General features: G+C 44.1%; 1 long non-coding RNA gene across 1 annotated transcript in view; it reads right to left on the bottom strand.

The window, feature by feature from the left end:
* Positions 1-14,999, bottom strand: part of LOC124097520 (uncharacterized) — a 41,260-nt gene that overhangs the window by 22,851 nt on the left and 3,410 nt on the right. Inside the window, exon 3 of the long non-coding RNA XR_006853257.2 lies at positions 3,126-3,392. This is a non-coding gene — a long non-coding RNA (uncharacterized LOC124097520). The remainder of the gene's footprint in view (positions 1-3,125; positions 3,393-14,999) is intronic.

Raw genomic sequence — 14,999 nt, 5'->3', positions numbered from 1 at the left:
GCTTAATTGTGTAAGCCAAATCTTCTTAATTTCAACACCAGCAGCTGATATGTGTCATTATCTGATAACCCTAAATTTGTTACATTTATTGATGCGTTACTGATTTCAGATCACCACTCGTAAAATGCATTTGTCCTTGTAAATCTTGATAGTAGTCATTATAAATTTGTTACCAGGATTTTGTTACTGGAGCTACCTTCTGATGATTGGCTTGTGATGGCGGCCACTCAGTGCCCTGCTGTCCTTGGTCTTTGGGACAAATGATATTTTGCATGGCAAATAGTCGGCTTCTCTTGTAATTTTTTCAGTTACTCGTTAGAAGTAGTTATATTTAGTCTTCCCAGTGAAATATATGATTTCAAGCACAAAACGTAGCATGACAGAAGCACAGTGGTGACAGCTTGAGGTAGGTGGCTCTCTTCTGGGTCACAGTCCCCAAGTGCCTTGAGCCCTCCTGACTGGCACATGTTCTCCTACTCATCCTGCTCCCACCTGGCTCAGCAGGTGAAGCCACATCATTTCTGGCTTCTGCTGGGTCACCAACTAACCCTGGGGGACCCTCCAGATGGAGAATTCTTCACCTGAAGCACATAGCATCCGGCACAGAGCCTGTTGTCCCTGACAAGCCTGAGTCCAGACCAAATTATTTTTTAAAATCAAAATACATACTGTCTAAAAGAGATCTAACCAAACACCTCTATAAGAAATTAAAAACAACAGAAGGGAGAACAAAAACAAAAAGTTCCATTGTAAATGGAAATTAAACAGGGAAGGCAATATTACACTTACAGAGCCACAATTTTAATGGGAGATTTAACACACCACTATCAGTTCATAGCAAAATAAACTATAAAAAGGAAGATTCTTTTATTTGATATTTAGTGAGCATGTACTATGGACAGGAATGTTCCAGACACTAGAGGTACACTTATATAGAGAACAAGTACTTACATACAGGTGCATTTATATACAGAATAGATTAAAAGGCATCAAACAAAGAAATACAAAAGGTGATGAATTTTTAAGAGTAATAATTAGCACAGGATTAGTACATATGGAGTGCCAAGGGTATGGAAGGACTAAATAACTTAGTCTTGGAGTCTAAGAAAGTTTACTTAGAGTAGATTTTAAACTGACACCTAAAGGCTGAGGTTGAGGAGGAGATAACTAGATAAAGATAGGGTAGAAGAGGGGCGAGAATGTGTAAAAGCCTGGAGAGGAAAGATAAGATAGTGTGAATTCAAGAAATGAAAAATTTTCCATCGGCCTAAAGTGTCGAGTAAAAAGTTGTGGGGTGAGAGATGAGGATAGATGAGTGGAGAGAGGGTCATAAAAGGACTTGTGAATGTTGTTATAATCTTCCTAAGTGCAATAGGGAGCCCTGTAAAAGTTTCAAAAATAAGGAGAAACATAAGTTTTAAAGGGATAGCTCTTTTAAAGGGATAGCTCTTCCAATTACATAGAGAATGGAGGAGACCTTGAAAGTACCATGGAAATCTGTCAGGAGGCTAAGACAGAAGTCCAGGAGAGAAAAAATTGTGACTTGTAGGCAATGACAGTGGTGAAGGAGAGAAGTAAATACACTTGGGCATTATCTATAAGGTAGAATGGATAAGACTTGGTAATGAATTGTGTGGGTGAACGTGGCGGATGGTATTTCCACAGATGGTCATAATGTTTTCCATCTATATCAAGAGATGGAGGCTTTTTCCACCTCCCACCTCTGCATGGGCCCCAAGACTACTCTGAATAATAGAATATGGAAGAAGTCACACTGTGCCAATTCCAGTTGTAGTACCCAGCTGGCCTGGAGTCTTCCACTTTCCCTCTTAGAACCCTGCCTCTATTTAAGAAATGTGACTACCCTGAGAAGGCTAAGCCATGTGGAGAGACCCTGGAAAATGCCAAGCCATGTGAAGGTAAAGAGATCAAGGAGAACAGAGTGTCAGACATGTGACTGAAAAAGACATCTTGAAAGTGGATCCTCTGACCTCAGATGCATAGCTGATGCCACACAGATCAGAGACAAGCTGCCTAGCCGGATCCTTCATGAGTTCTTGACCCACAAAACCAGGAGCAAAATAGGTGGTGGCTTATATACATTTTGGAATAATTTGTGAGGTAGTGATAAGCAGAACAGTGACGGGGAGAGAGACATGTAAGAGTACCGCCATGTTAGCTTTCTGTTACTATAATAAAGAGAAAATGTTTGTTTTATCTTCCAGTGTGGGTGGTTCCTATCCATGATCAATTGGCCCATTGTTCTTAGGCCATTTAAAATGTAAGGCTGAAAATGATATGCTTATCAGGATGCCGACAGATGTGGTAGAGCAAAACCCCTCACCTCATGGCTGGGGAAGTGAAAGAGAAAGAGGAAGAGACAAGGGTTCCATAACCATCCTTGAGGGCATTCCCCAAAGACCTAAAGACCTCCCACCAGGCCCCACCCAAGCCTTTAACACATGGGCCTTTGGGGCACATTTAAGATTAAAATGACAGAAGTCAGGGTTATGGTTTCTATGGCAGTGCCTTTTTCTGAAATAGAAGATGGTTGAGAAGATGAGAAGTTCAGCTGAGTTTAATTCATCCATGAAAAACCTTTGTGTAGTTTCTAGTAGGTATCTAGGTGGATGGTCTAGTAGGCAGAGTGAAACCAGATCAAGATGGAATCGCAAGAGAAGCAACATTTAGGGGACCTTTTCCCTAAAGGAAGAACTTGTTAAGAAGGCCATGAAGGAGAAGCCAGACCCCACAAGAGTGCAAAGATTCAGAAACCAAGGGCAGAAAAGAATCTCAAGAAAGAGAAGAGAGTGAAGAACGTTCCGGGCTGCTGAGAGATCCAGTCTTTCATGGTCCTCTGTGTACCCCCTGGATTAGCAACTGCAAGGGAAACTTTAGGGAGGGATGGGAGGGAGAAGGCAAAGTCTAGACTGACAAGAACTTGGAAGGAGGAGAGAACACAGACAAGGGAGTGTGGGCAATATTCAACATGAGTCTGACTATAGCAAAGCAGGAAAAATGTGGCTATATCTTAATCCTCCTTAAGATAGACCAAGGGTGATTGAGTGTTGCTTTTTCTTAGGATGAGGAAGACAAACATTTTTTTCTTAAGAAAAAAAAATTACCACGATAGTCTTTTCTGTTACAGATGTTCAACTGTCTTCTGGCTTCTTCCATTGCTGTAGGAGGTACTAGTGTTCCCAAGTCTGGGCCTTCCATGGTGGCAGTCATTTTACTTCTTCCTCAGTCTCCCATACAGGATCTCCACCTTTCTCTAATGGCAGTTTCCTCTTCTCTACTGATTTTACATTTAAAAAAAAAAGGTATTGCCAACATCTGAATATATGGTGGTTTCTTCTACAATTCTCTTTGCTGTTGTTGGTTTATACCTCCTAAAAAAAAACATTTGGTTTTACTATTATTTTAGTGGGTTTTTTTTTTTTGCTTTTTTTTTAATTTAAGGAAGAGAGGTACCTATATGTGTGCCATCTGCCTTGTTTAGTTGGATTCTCTTGTCCAAGAAATATTCATAGCACCACTTATTTGACCAGAAAGAAAATGATCATATACTTCCCAGAGCAAAAGTCTTATAGGCCAAATTATCTGACAACGATGGGAAAGGAGAGGTGAAAATAGGGGCGAGAGATATGCTGGGTTTTGCCACTTGGGCTTAACAGGCCCAGCTGTGGGTTGAAATAAGGTGCTGTGGTTTGGGTCTGAACCAGGGTTTCCTTTTCCTTATAGTCATTTGGTACTGGCAGCTGTGAAATGGCAACTATCAAATGTGAGGGACAGTTGGTGGCAACAAGAAAGCAAGCCTAAGCCAGGCGCCTTTCCTCCATAGCCCTTCACCTTCCTGAACTGGAGTGCCTAGTGAAAATACTCAAAACAGCATTGTTTATAGTAGCCAAAGAGGACACTATCCAAATATCCATCAATGGGTGATATAAAAAAAGGCTGATCACCACACAATGGGATACTACTAGAAAACTGAAAAGATATTTGGTTTTGTAGCATGGCATGGGGAGACGGTGGAGGTTCAGGAAGGGGGCATGGGTGAGAAAGGTGAGCACACAATGGGAAAGCTCGGTGGTGCATTTATCTCTACCATTCCCCTGTCCCTGATGAAAATAAACCAAATAGGTACAGATGATCCTGGGCACATGCAAATATCCTCAACATCATTACTCATTAAAGAAATGCAAATCAAATTCCAGAGACCACTTCATTCCCACTAGGATTTTGATAATAAATGTGACAGATAAGAACAAGTGTTAGACTGTAAAGAAATTATGACTTTCAGGGAGCAGTGTAGCACACCTATACTCCCTGCAGCTTGGGAGGCTGAGGTAAGAAGACTGCAAGTTCAGGCCAGCTAAGCAATTTGATGGGACCCTGTCTTAAAATAAAAAAGGACTTGGGTATATGACTCAATGGTAAAGTACTTCTGGATTCAATCCCCAGTAACAACCTCCCCCCCCAAAAAAAAAGGAAAAAAAAAACCTCATCTGTTGCTGTTAGGAATGGTGCAGCCACTTTAGAACATACTTTTTCAGTTTCTCAAAATGTTTAATATATAATTACCATATAGCCCAGTTCCCCTGCAAAAAGTACACATCCTAATTCCCAGATCCCATGAATATTTTTTCTTACATGGAAAAGGGGATATCACAGATATGATTAATTTAAGATTTTTGAGACAAGGAGATTATTCTAGATCACTGTAATCCCATGGATCCTTATAAACAAACTGAGGTGGAAGCAGAGATAAGGCAACAGAAGCCAAGGCTGGGAATGATGTGGCCATGAACTAAGGAATGTTGGCAGATGGACAAGACAAGGAATGTACTCTCCCATGAAGTCTCATGAAAGGACAGAGTTCTGCTAATGCCTTGATTTTAATCTGTAAGACCCATTTTGACTTTTGATCTCCAAAACCAAGATAATTTTGCATTATTTTCAGCCATTAAGTTTGTGATAATTTGTTGTAGCAGCAACAGGAAACTCATACCCACAATTCCATTCCAAGGTGACTACACAGGAAAAATAAAACCACATATCTATACAAAAAAAATGCATATGAAAATACTCTTAGCAGCCTTATTCACAACAGTCAAAGAAGACACAGTCCAATTGTTCATCAGTTGGTGATATTAAAAAAAAAAAAGCTTTATAGACTTACAATGGGACACTACTTGACAATAGAAACATAAAGTAGAACTGGTGGTTGCCAGGGGCTGGGAGAAAGGGAGATGGGAAGTTATTTAATTGATAATGTCTCCATTTTATAAGTTAAAGATAGTCCTGGTAATGGATGGCAATAAAGATTGCCCAACATTGTGAATGTATTTAATATTGTGTGGATTTCACTTCAATTGAAAAATAAAATGAAGTCCTGATATATGCTACAACCTGGACAAACCTCAAAAATATGCTCATGAAAGAAACTAGACCCAAAAAGCACACATGCTATAAGATGGCATTTGTATGAAATGCCCAGAGAATGCAAATCTTAGATTGGTGGTTACTTAGGGCTGGAGGGAAAGAGAATGGGAGACTGTATGAGCACCAGGTTTCATTTTGGGGTGTTGCATGTGTTTTTAAATTAGGTTATGATCACTGCACAACTCTGTAAATATATTAAAATCATGAATCTTGAATTTTATGGTATATACATTAAACTCAACAAGCTGTTAACCACAGTTTTTTTTTTTTTAAGTGTAAGGGTTGTATTCTTCTGATCCTTAAGGATGTGCACATTTCCACTCGTAATTTTCTGAGTGATCTAAAGGACATCATCTTGACCTTTGTCTCATAGCAACCTCATAGAGTTCTCTCAGCACAAACTCCAGCCAGTCTGGCATTCTTAGATCCTTGGAGAGAGGAGAGAAGTGGTTCATTTATGCTTGTTGAAGAGGTAGAGTTTCAAAGAACACTGACCTAAGAACATAAAGGAGAAAAATAAAAGCATAAATAGAATTTGGGGTAGAGGGAGATGCTTGTTGTTGTTTAGGCAAGAGATGATAGCAATATCTACCTTTTATTTACAGTAAAGAGTTAAAAGTCTAACTTTGGGAACAAGTCTTGTAAAAAAAATATTTTGAAGCAAATAACAGTAAGTAGAGTTCACCTTTGGGCAAAATTTTTAAAAAGTCAAGAAAACCGGGATGATATTTTTGTGTGTACTCATGCGCATGTATGACTTACACTGGTCAAAAAGAAAGTAAACAATGTCTAACTTTGAACCCAAAACAATATGTATTTGATCAAAGTCTCTCTTTGATGTGCAATGAATATCTTCCAGAGAGGGATAGAAATTGGGGAATTTGCTAGAAGTCTCAAGAGATGGGAGGTTATTGTTTTACAGCCTTCACACTTCAAAGGTGACCTGAGGTTTGAAAATCATAAATCTTAAGTTTGAGATGTGAGAACAATTGTTTGTAGAGGAAGTAAACTCTCTGACATTTCCTAACACTTAGTTTGAATCAAGTGGTACTGTCTTAAAATGGTTTGCTTGAGGAATTCATTTCCTTTTATATTATTCTAGAAGAGATTTAACTCAAGTCAGCTATGGACACCAAAGGCTTGATGGGAAACAATTGGCCCTTCTTTCATTGGTTTTTCTATGCTTTTCTGGGGGGGGGGGGGCATTAGAGAGGAAGAGCTGTGCTTGAGATGGGTTGTGCACCGGTAAGTGGTGAATGAATTCTTGTGAGCCCTGATGGCCAGCGGACAGGAAGCACAGGCAGTCCCCTTGCCAAGCCTTTGTAGCTGTGACAGCCCGTGGCCAAATGCTGGGTAGTAGCAAAGGCCATTGCTTTTCTCTCAGACTGTCTCACTGCTGCAATGAGGTTTTTCTCCCTGACATAGAGCTACACTGAAGTTAACCTGGCCCCCTTTACTGTATACCCATCTGTCACAAGCCCTCCGTGGGCTGTGTGTGGACTGTGTTGCACACAGTATCCTCGTGAAGGGATAAGTCTGGCATTGGGAACTCCCTGGGGCACCCCCACAGCGACTGACCACCTGATGCAGGTGAACTTCCCCGTCAAGCTCTGCCAAAGATCCCGCATAGCACCTGAGATGGGCGTGACCTGCCAAGATGTCGATCCCTGCTGACTGCAAGACATCAGGAAGCAAGACTCCCCACCCTTGAAACCTTATCCCTGCTTTTGATGTATCCCCTTAAATAAACCACTGTAGCCATCTTCCTTTTGTCTAGTTCCAGAACCCATGTGGACTAGATCAGGGGCTCTGCTTTTGTAAATATATTTCTGACTATCTGTGTTTTGTTATTCACTAATTAGTTTAGACTTTGTTTTAGGGTAGCTTACATCCTCCTGGGCAGGAAGAAGAACCCCCGCAATGAGATACTGGCTGTGGCCCCTGTTATTCATGCTCAACAGGCCTGCCCATGTGAAGGTCTGGAATTAGCCACCAGGAGTGGGCTCCATATTCTGAGCCAGAGAAAAGCTCACAGTGGGAGGATGACTTCTGCAACAAGTATCTGACTTGGAGAGGGCTGCTGCTGGGAACTGGCTGGCCTCGTCCTGTAGGAGTAGATGGCTAACATGCTGTCTTCCTCTTGGGCCCTCCTTGCTCTGGCTGAAGGCATCCACTCTTCACAAATTCTTGGGGTTCTAACTCGTGACCCTAGGAAGTCCTAGGTGACAACGTGGGGCAATGTGGCATGGAGTATGGGATCAGAGGGGATGCTGAAGAAGGATGTGGAGGGAATGAGGAGTCACAAAGAACCTATGGGGGATGGAGGTGTCACAGCACAGCCTATCTTTCCCTTTTCTTGTGGGGCAATCCCTCCAATATGCCCAGCACCACCAAGGACACAATTACTCTTTGGATGGTGAGGGACCCTTTCTTGGTAGGTGTGCTCTTGGTTCACAACCCCATTTTAAAGGTATTAATACAGATTTCTTGAATATTTTCACCCAAACTTTCCTTGCTGGGCTTTACTTCCAGTTTGCAGGGGCTCCAGTTCTCTAGCCTGATTCCAAACGGTGACTTACAGGTGCTCCCTGAGGCAGAGAGGGAGTATGTGCACCCAGCCCCTCCTAGTCCATCTGTCTAGTCTACCTACCCTCAGTCTCCTCGTAACCAACCAACTCAACCTCTACCTCCCTGTTCTGTCATGAGAAAGTGAGTTATTCTCCCTGAATCTGGCCTCCTATTTCTCTTAGGATTAAATCCTAACTATATGAATAGCCAAGATATTTAAATAATTAATATTAATATCTAACATTTATTGAACCCTGTCTGTTGAGTACTGCTTTAGGCACTCTATAAGGAGCGATTCATTTCACCCTAACAACACGGACACACCATATTTCACTGATTCTAAAACATAAGCTACTTTTCACATTTTAAACATCTCTAAACCTGATACATCTTAGGAATACGGCAGTTGGTTCAAAGGACAGCCTTTTTTTTCCTCAGCAGTACATAAATAATGCTGTATTTTACATTGACAGAGCCTCAGATTAGATGAAATATGGTACTGGAAATAATCCAAATAGCTCAATGTGTTACCTTTGGGAATCCCAGTTTGGGAACCACTAAATTAAGAGAATCTCTGATGTCTTGTTGTGGGCTTCTTTATGTTTTAAGATAACATCAACAGGAATAAACATTCACCCTAGTACTCTGTCCCCACCCTATTCTTCCCGTGGAGAACACTGGGCTTTTCCTCTGGAGAGGGACAAACTCTCTGGCAACCCTCACTTTGCTATCAATAGCTACTGGGGGACTGGCAGTTAACTTCACAGATTGTGTAGCAGAAAGAGGGGGGGGGGCAATCCTGGAGAAAGATTTGTTTACCCATTTCATGAGCCCTTCTGTCAATCTTTGAAAGGCTCTATTCCACAAAATCTTGTCAGTAATTGTAAATTAAATCCTTTCTAATATAATAGAGATGCAAATTAAAGATTTGGTTTCCTCAGAAAAATCCTTTTAGCTGTGGGCCTTCATTGTTGAAATGTAAGTTTGCACCTACCTGGGGCTGGGATTTATAGATATTGGCTGTGTTCTTCCACAATTCCTGCAATGGGGATAGCGGGTAGAATGAGGTTTTCAGGGCTCCAGGTATATAGCTAGCAAAAATGGAAAGAAAGCCAAGAATGCAGGAGAATTGTCACAGGCCCCAGCCTCAGACAACAGGGACCTCATGTAGCTCAGACTGGGGCCAAGTCTTGGTAGAGGAAGATGATGAATCTGACATTGCCCCTCACGTGATACAGTGATCCTTGACTGGTGTTGGGCACCCCTTCAGGTTACTGAGCTCTGTGGTGGTTCCTTCAAGTTGCTGGTCTAGGGTGGCAGCTGAGTGTGAGCCTTACTTCTCCCTTCACAGAGTGGCCTAGTAGCCCAGGAAAATGAAGCTGATGAGTTCTTTGTAAAATATATCCCCGAGTTCTTTCTAGTACGTAGTTCAAGGTCATGGCATTCATTCTCTTGGCCAAAGAGCTGTGACCTCATGACAAGGAGCTGACTATTCTTCCCCCAGCCTGACCCGCAGCTTGTGACAGTGACCATCTTATGCTGGTTGAGGCCACCTACTATGCAGCTTAATGCTCAGGAACCTAAGGAGTCTTGGAGCAGTGTCTTGCTCAATCAGTAGAAGTACTGTCCTCCTTTCATCTTACCTGCTAAGTGTGAAATGAGGATGGGGTCCACATGACCCACCTGGAGGCCTGATGCACATTTGCCCCAGAATTTCTCTAGGAGGATTGGGGGGTTTTAGTGGGGTGGGTAGTTACTGTCTTTTGCTTTGAACCAGATTTCTGGGCTCAGAGTCAGGCTGTAGTCCTAGCTAGCTGTATAATCTTGGGCAAATTGCTTAATCTCTGTGCCTATTTCCTTATCTGTAAAGGTGTGATGATAATAATGCCCACCTTTATAGATTTACTCAAAATTACTAGAATAAGTAGAATATATAAAACTACAAAAATAAATTTAATAATGTCCTCAGTTGCAGTTACATCATGGCCACCAGAGGGTGCTGTTAACCTTAGGGGTAGATGGTACCATTGGCAGCGGGCCAGTATCTTGGGACTGAGGGACCCAGCACTGAAAAGGTCTCTTCTCTTCCCCTCAATGGAGCAAGGAGTAATTTGTAATTGGTAGAGAATAATTGCCCAAATCCCTGGAAAAGAGCAATATGAAGCCCAGCCACAGAAAGACCCAGCAAGCCAGAGCTGTCATGTCAAGCATGGACAGAAGCTTGGCACAAGGACACCTGCCTGGCCTTGACTTTAGAGGCAATAGCATGCATTTGTCTCAGGCTGTGCTCTTAGCAGCCAGCCAGAGAATGGGAGTTAGCAGGAAGAACCTGGGGCTTCAGTGTGAGAAGAGAGAACCATGATTCGAATCCTGCTTGGGGGAGCTTGGAAAGCCAAGATGAGCCTAAACATCAAGCTCATGGGGTTGAGCCAAGAATTGGAAGTGGATGCCAGCAGTCTGGAGGCGAGATCAGAGGCAGTATGGGAGCAATTAGGTTTAGGAGGGATGTCTGAAAAAACGTAGGAAGTAGCATTTTATAAGAAGACAGTACCCAAGGACCTGTATAGAAAGAGAGCTCTTAAGGCCACCAAGTTGGTCTCCCCTGCTCTCCTTCCTCCACATGTGTGACCATTGTGAATATCTGCAGCGTAGTGGGCCCACACCAATTATCTCTCTCTGGGGAAAGTAGCTCCATAGGCTGAGGAGGCCTGAATACTGTGCCTGTCCTCTTCCATGTCATCCTCTGTACCATTTGCAGGAGGCTGTCTGATTCTCTGAGATATTTCTGGGACTTTGACAGCCGGTGGCTCGCATGTCAGTGGATTGCATTAATGTATGTCTCCTCTTTCTGCACTTCATGCTTCTTTCTCCATGGCTTTCACCTACAAAAAGAGGGGAGGACAACCCTCTTTCTGAAATGTTCAGCATCCCGACTAGACATTGAGGGCTTCAGTCAGCATGGTAATGGTAACTTATCCAGAAAGCAATAGAGGTTTTGCTCTGTCTTATTTTCCTCTCCCATCCCTACTCCCAAAAGGTAATGAGGTTTTTAGACTTCTTTGGCCTGTGCTTTGAGTTTGTTTTTGTGTGGTAGGGCCCAAAGTGGAGGATGCAGTAGAAAATTTCCCCCAGAACTTGGAAACATAAGCCCATCATAGGGAGCTGGGTCCTTGAGGAGAGAGATTTTCAAGCATGTCTGGGAAATATATTTGGCACTCTGTGTGGAGAAAATGGCCTCAGGCAGCTGCTCTATGGCCTGTAATTCTCTCTCCCCCCTCCCCCTCCCTCCTCCTCCTTTCCTCCTTCCTCCTCCCTCCCTCCCTTCCGCCCTTCCTTCCTTCTTTCCTTCTTTTCTCTTTCTCTCTTTCTCTCTTTCTGTTTTTTTCTATCTCTTTCTCCCCCACCTCTCTCTGAGAGTCACCCTGAGCCTCTGGGGTGACAACATGTGAGAGACAAGAGGATTGACCTCTTGGACTATTGTAGCTCCTGCCTGGCCTGCTTGTGCCCTGAGGTCTCAGGACTTCTGCAGAATCCTTGTGCGTGTACAAGTATGTGTAAGACGATGTTGAAATGACAAGACATCTGAATCATAAACAAGACTGACTATTCCCCCCACCAAGTGCCCAAAGTGATCTTTTTGGAGAAATAAACAAATGGGGCCTGTCTCACCTCTAAGTACAGTGCAGTAAAACTCGCATCATTTGCACTGGTTTCTCAAAATCCCCTACATACAGGAGGGAACTTTGAAGTCTGACTTGCAAGGCTCTAGAAGTTTCCCACTGCCCCCAAAGGCTCCCCTACCACTTTACCTGTGTCTGACATTTTTTTGTCATTAGCAAGATTCCTGTACTTGAGGTATTTCCTTAGCAAGAGGAAACTTTAACACCCATTACTTGACTGGTACCGCAGCCTGCTCCTGGGCCAGGAGCAGCCCTAATCGGGCAACTTTGATCTGTGTGGTTTCTACTCTGTGTTTGGTAAAATGGCTCCTCCAGGGGCCAGTTCTCCCAAATTCTAGTTACTCCTTGGCTCAGGCGCACACACCCCTTCCGGGGGCCTCTGTCTCCCCTGCTGCCCCAGGGTCTTCTGGTTTGATGGAAGCTGCTTCTGACCTTTGTTGATCCACAGCAGCAAAAGAGGGTGCAAACACAGGGGATCAAAGTGTCCCTCAACTGCCCCTCACCCCCCATTTAGGAGGGTTGGGGAACTCTCAGATTTTCTCTGATAGGATACCCTTTTCCAGGAAGTGGAATTGTGAGTTTCCTACTGGAAATTTCCTTCCATCAGTCTTCTCTCAATCCACAGCTGCAGACTAAAAACCTCTGCCTCCATCCCGACTCTTGCCCTTCTCTCGTCCATGGGTACAGTGGGCCAGTTCTGTCTTCGTAAGGCATCTCAAGCCACACTGGACATATTTTACTTTTGTAAACAGTAAAAGCAAACCCATGTTTATAAGAGAGTGCACGGGGCGGGGCAGTTTGTCAGCAGTTTTCCTGTGAAGGAAGGCTGAAGAACAGAGGAAGCGGAGGTTAAAGGTTTGACTGGGTGGGAATAAGAGTTCAGGTCTCAGATTTTTGAAGAGGGTGACAAAAACTGAGTTTAAAAAAGCACTGTGTTTTCGGCTCATACTCTGCCAGAAGAAAAAAGCTTCTGATGAGAATTGGTATGTGTAGTCTGAGTGCATAAGCACAATCCAGTTTTAGATCAAAGGTTTGGTGCAGTTAGAGCGGCGGTTATACAGGCCCATGAGCTGCAGGCCGGAGTCTGCCAGGTGGTACTCATCTCAGCTGGCCTGGGGGTTTTCTGGGGGCAGAGTGGCTCAGGTAGTGCCAACTGAGGCTGCCCTGGGTCAGGAAAGTGATGGATGTTCTTTGATCTGTAGCTCAGTGGTTGGTCTTTTTCAGGGTGGGGACTCTTTAGTCAAGGCCCAGGAGAAGGCCTTTCCAGAGTAAAAAGTGGGGGTGGTGGGGGGCAGGGGAGACACAGGGTGAAGACAAGAGTTCACTGTCTCTACCAGATCATGAGCCCCAGGAGCTGGTTAGAGGCTAGCTCTCTTGAGGAGTTTGCCAAAAGGATTTTCTTTCTGATCTGAAAACTCAGACAGATGCCTCTGTGTGTGTGTGTGTGTGTGTGTGTGTGTGTGTGTGTTTGTTCTGTTTTTTTTGGTAGAGCTGGGGATTGAACCCAGGGCCTCACATATGCTAGGAAAGTGCTTAACTACTCGCCTCTTATTTTTATTTCTATTTTGAGCCAGGGTCTTGCTAAGTTGCCCAGGCGGGCCTTGAACTTGGGATCCTCCTGCCTTAGCCTCCTGAGTAGCTGGAGTCCAGGTGTGCACTGCTGCATTCAGCTATGCCTTAGTGTTATAAGTGCCAGATGCCAGATTCTCATTGAAATCAACATATTCCCCACCAGCCTAGAACTGAGGGGACCAGAGAGCTGCCTCCAGTTCTCTTCCCTAGAGAGGGCTTGCTCGTGGTTAGGCCCCAAGGAAATCCTTGTATAGACCTCTGGCCTTCCTCAGGCCCTCAGTTTTATGAGAGGATGTGGAAATGGCAATAGGAGTGGGGGGCTTTGGAGTTTCGTTTTCTGCGTTCAAATTTCAGCTCTACTACTTATTGTTTGGGGGACCTTGGGCAACTCACCTAACCTTTCTAAGCCTGCTTTTTCATTTGAAAGATGAAGGAAACATATTGCCTACTTTATTATGAGCAGCAAATGAGTTAGTAAAGATACTAAAATGCCTGGTCAAACAAAGTAAATGCACAGAGTGTTTTAGCTATACTATCATCTCCACAAGGGGGTGGGTAAAGCAGAGCACCCATGTGTGTTGGGCTGGCACAACCCTGGGTCCTGAATAACAAGTAAGAGGGAAGAGTCCCATCATGACGCATCAGTGCACACAACAGCGAAGTACCTTCCCTGTACCCCCATCCCAAGTAGGACACCATCATGGTGGTAGCAATTGTGTCCCCAGGATGAGACAGTGATGAAGAAGGCGCAGCATCCTCGTAGCCCAACATTTCTCAGATTCTGCCCCTGTTTCAGCCTTCAGGACTCCCCAGATTCTCTCCCCACCAGTAACAGGGAAGCATACATTCCCAAAAGGATCATGGTAGACATCAACCTCAGGAAGTTGACAGAGGCTGCCTAGAATTAGCTTTTGCTCAAAGCCAATCACATGGTAGGAGGAAAGAGAAAAAGTGGCAATTTTCTCTCTGGCACTTGGGGCTAGGCCCCCACTACCTAAAGGGGCTTTAGGGTTCATCTTTGTGGAACAGATGGGCTGGGGTTGGGAGGGAAAAAGATACAGGCTGTACATCTGGGCTCACAGAGCTGTGACACCTCAGAAAGGAAGGAAGCATTTGTTTGGGGCTTAGCCTCCTGAACTGCCTACTGTGCAAAGAAAACAAGCAAGAAGAGAAACCCAACAGAGAAGTAGAGGAGGAAGGTCACACTTATGGTTGGTGATGCTGTTGGTTTTCTACCACCAGGGAGAATAACCAGCTGCATTTATGGTACATTGGCCTTTTGATAACCTCAGAGCAGGCCCCATCTCTTCACTTGCTCACAAATGTGGCAAGAGCCTGTCAATTCAGTTCCTAGTTAGAAGTAGAACTTGGGAGCAGGCCTCTCACCAGAGCTGTCTCCAGGAGGAGAATTCCAGCAGGCACTCTCCTGCTCAGCCCCCTCTGTCTCAGGACAGAGAGCAAGTGGTGGCTTTCCAGCTGGCACCAATGTCCCTACTCTTCCCATGCTGCGGGCATCTTTGTCCTCCTTACTTCTCCAACACCATCAGCTCTGGGCTGAGATGACTCTTCCCACACAGAGCCTGACCATGGTGGAGAGGGATGTCTTGCCACTTCCTCTTCAGAAGGCCAGCGGGCAGGCTCGCTTCCCTTCAGTGACTTTATTGCTACTCATGAAAGAGAAGCAGGATCACGACACTAGCACATCTAGTGCTAGTTTAACAGGGCTGCAAATGA

This window comes from Marmota monax, unplaced genomic scaffold (assembly GCF_021218885.2).
Source record: "Marmota monax isolate L192 unplaced genomic scaffold, Marmota_monax_Labrador192_F-V1.1 WCK01_AAM20220418_F8-fsc00020, whole genome shotgun sequence".
In the NCBI taxonomy this organism is placed as follows: Eukaryota; Metazoa; Chordata; class Mammalia; order Rodentia; family Sciuridae; genus Marmota; species Marmota monax.
This window is presented reverse-complemented; position numbering and strand designations above follow the sequence as displayed.